Source organism: Apis dorsata, unplaced genomic scaffold, assembly GCF_000469605.1.
Source record: "Apis dorsata unplaced genomic scaffold, Apis dorsata 1.3 scaffold_4, whole genome shotgun sequence".
NCBI classification, from domain to species: Eukaryota; Metazoa; Arthropoda; class Insecta; order Hymenoptera; family Apidae; genus Apis; species Apis dorsata.
This window is the reverse complement of record NW_006263307.1, coordinates 562,949-567,325: the sequence shown is the minus strand read 5'-3', so window position 1 is coordinate 567,325 and position 4,377 is coordinate 562,949.

Here is a 4,377-nt window from a genome sequence, read left to right as displayed (position 1 = left end):
TCTCTCTCTCTCTCTCTCTCTCTCTCTCTCTCTCTCTCTCTTCTACTGCTCTTTCCTTTAAACGGGCTTACTCCGTCTCTTGCGGTGATTCTCGGTTACGTTGTCGTCTCTCGTTTGCTTACTCGTTTCATCTCTCGTGTATAGATTGTGCGGTTGTCTCGCTTCATCGGATTTCTTCGCTATACGTCGTTTAGGTATGTTCTGTTTCGCTCTGTGAACCTCTACCTGCCATTTGATTTCTGCTTTATTTTGTGGTTTTTTTCTTTTTTCGTTTTTCCTTCTTTTTTTTTTCGTTGTTTGTTTTCATTGATTCGTTTTTTCTAATGTGAATGGTTTCTTTAGGCCAGTTCACCATTTGCTCAGTTGATCGGTTGAATTTGAGTCTAACTCTAGACGATAAGTTAGGTTAAGTTTTCTTCTTTTTTTTTTCTTTGATAAATGAAACTTTAAAACTTTAATTAAAACATAATATTCAAAAAATAAAAAGAAGAAATAAAAAACAAAGAATCTATATTATAAAAGTTAATATACAAAACTCGGATTTCATCAAACATGAAAAATATTATTTGGTCTTTCTTAAGTGGAAGAATTATAGCATATTTGAAAATATAGAAATCGTACAAGATGATTTACCTCAGGTGATGCAATATATCTTGGGATATGTTACTTACAAACTTGCATGTTTCTTATATATAACAGCTACGCATTTTGTATCTTGGCTCGCTAGAAAATTTAATCTGAAGCTTTATCAAGTCCTCTTTATTATGTGCAGTTATCAATCTTTTTTGCAATTTCTTTTTTCTTCTTTCCTCATTTCTCACGATTTACAACTCTATCCCTACTTTTATCTTCCAACTTTTCATACTCGTTTCAGTTCAGGCCAAGTCCTTGTCATCGATCTTTCCTTATTTTTACTTCGACCTATTTTACTCGCTTTCAGAATATTCATTTATCCGGCTTTTATTTCGTGATACACCCCATTTTCTTCTAATTGCATCATCTCTTGACATCTTTCTATCCTTCCAACTATTTGTTTTATTCTCCACGCATAAGTGTATATACAATTTCAATTCGGATCTTCTGTATATCTAGCTTTTATTCGAGTCATAAGTTGCAATGATATTCTTCCTAACTTTTCACACTATAAATCTCGTTTGTTGTATGCAAGTTGCTTATTCTCCCTTAATCTACTGAAGTTGCATTTGAGTTATGCCTCTTGTATTTTGCGTTTTAAAATTTAAGTTTTTTTTTTTTTAAATTTTTGGTTTATGTATTATATTTTGATTTGATCTTATTTTATAGAAAACAATTGAAAATTTAGCAACATCTTCTTCAATGAAGATAATTGTATTAATTACGTCTATATAGAATTTAATATATAGTGCTAAAAGTTTTTCATTAATATCTTAAAAACTAATAAATATCCAAAATTAAAATTTTATACTTGGAATTTATTACCTCTTCTCTCCTTCTCTTCCAAATTTCATGCAAATAGCGATCTAATATTCAAAGTATATATTTGGAAAATAAAATTTTTCTTTGTTTCTTAGATATTAAGAAACCAGTCCTTTCCTTTTTTTTCACAACTGAAAAATCAGATTATTAAAGTTTTTTTTTTATTCTCTCCGTATTTAGGTGAATTATATCGCAAGGAATTAATTTAAGTGGAAGGTGGGTAAGTGGGGTAATTTTTTATCGTGGCTAGTATTAGAACGTGGCGTTTCATTGAGTTTCGAACAAAATTGTTGGCGCAGGCGTGACAACCTTTCCACCGGAATTCATCCGGACGGATTTTACATATCGTGCTGTACGTGTGTGTATGTGCACGCTTCCACCTCGTGGATATTCTCGTTTCACGGTTGTTCAGTGCTTTAATGCGATTAAATGCACTTCCTAAATCGTTAGCCTTTCTAAATCGTATTATTATATCTCAAGTTGTTTTAACCGTGATTGATTTTCCAATTTTATATTTGTGTTGTTTTTTTATACACAAACAAATTAAATTGCAATCATTTACGAAAGATTTCAATATTCTTTAACTTTCTTTATTTTTTAAATTAATTATATTTTAAGTTAAGTTTTTTAAGAAGACTCACATTCTCTTAAAAAAAAAATTATTTAAAATAACTTTATGTGCTATTATGTGTAAAAATTTAATAGTAGATAATTTACTATAGATTTTAATGAATTTTGAATTAATGTAGGTTTTTATTTTCTCAGATAAATTAATTTTAAAGTATAACAAAATGCATTTTCAATTAAACTTAAATTAGATTTAATAATATGTATATATCCTAATAATATATATATATCCTAATAATATTTATTTAATGCTAGTAATATATAATTCTTCTTTAAAAGATTTTAATGAATTTGTTATTATAGATTTAAATGAATTACTTTCAAAGTCTCAAATGGCTATTTTGTGACTGATGGAATGTGGATAAATGGATAGCAAAGAGAGTAAGCAGGGAGAATAAGCAAAGAGACGATAGTGAAGGATTAAAAAAAAAAAGAAAGAGAGAGAAAAGAGGCCATAAGGTTAAGGCCTAACATCGAAATGTCCTGGTGAGCTGGATTTAAGGCGGACGATTTACTGTGGTTCTGTTTCAATTTGGCAATGCTCCATTGGCTTTCCTTCATTCAAATCAATCCCAATAGAGAAATAAAATGAATCTACAACCTCGATATCAAAAATTATTTGTAAACGCTTTGAAATAGTTTAATCATTACAATTATTAATAATATCAAATTTAGTATCCCTTTCATATTCCTTTTAACAACAAATTATTTATATCTAAATTTTAATGAAACTTATCATCTAAACTTATATTGAAAAATATTATATCAAGAAATATTAAAATCATTATTCTGCATTTTGAATTTATTTCTTTACAAGAAATCAAAATTTTCTTTTGGTTTTATTTATACTTTTGAAATATTTTATAGATATAGTTTCAATTTTTATCTCTAGAATTCTAAAAATGATTTGTATAAATGATTTTTCTAAAAATATCATTAATCTTTTTATTTCATATATCATAAAACAGAATAACGCGGCATTCTTTAAATAAAAACGAATAAATTAAAAGATCACCTAATCCACTCGCAACACTGTATAGAAAAGAAAAAAAGAAATTGCTTGATCAGAGGATTGTATGATCAAAAACAAAATAATAAGAGAGAGAAAAAAAAAAGAGAAAAAAATATGCCACTAGAGGATACCATCGTTGTCCACGGAAGAGAAAGCGCGAAGAGGAGAGGTCGAAAAGGTGCAGTGGGTGGAGAGCATAAAGGTGGAACAGCGTAAAGTTACGCTGCTGCGCGTAGTAGCCCGGAAGTATCAGTAGTAAAACGTAGTAGTAAGTAGTAACCGCGTGTACGCAGGCGTACGCACGTTCAGCATCGTTCGGGGTCGAAAAAAATGTGCCGCGGTGGGAGTGATTCGAGGACGAAAGGGGTTGAGAAGGAGATGCACCGACGTTCGGTGGAAGGGAGAGGTTGTGATGGTGGGAGTATGCAAGATATAGGAAGGGGAAGAAAGAAGAAATAGAATGGAAAAAGACGCAGTAAGAGTAGAGGGGAGAGTTTTAGGGGTGGTTAATTGATGAGAAAGGATGAGTAAAGTAAAAAAGAAAAAGAAAAGTTTGAGGTGTGGATACAAGAAAGAAAAGAAAAGAAAAGAAAGAATAGAATCTGAGTAAAGATAAATGGAATATATTTTGTAAAGAATATGAGAACTTGAATCATACATAATAAAATAATGGTAAAAGTCATGTAATATGTTGTATTAAATGTTTAATGCAACATATACATTGATAAAAAAATAAGAAATAATAATAAAAAGATATTAAGCAAACATTTACATAAATATTTAAAAAAGTAGTTTTAATGATTAAAATTAATTGAAAAAAAAAAGATTTGTAAGTAAAATTTTGATATTAATATAAGTAATATAAGTAATAAAAATATAAGTGATCAAAATATACAGCATTATCCTTACCCATTACTTGTTACTAAAGAAAATGACAACAATTATAATAATTATTAACAATAATCATTATAAATGATTAATTAGGAAGAATAAAATACAATATCAAATTATTCTTTAATCTTTTCTCCTAAATTAGTTCTATTCCTCTAAAGACAAGTAACTATTCAAAGAAAAGAAAAAGAAGAGATCAGAAAAATTAGGAAAAATTTAAAAACAAAGATCTAGCATAAATACATAGGTAAAGGGGTGGATCCTGCAGCATGATGCTCTCGGTCAACGCGCCTGCGTCTCACGATCCTGAAGTGGCTGGAACTGAACTAAATTCATCCACTGTGCACCCTCTGGTGTGTATCCACCATATACGTATGGGAAGAATCTCTCTC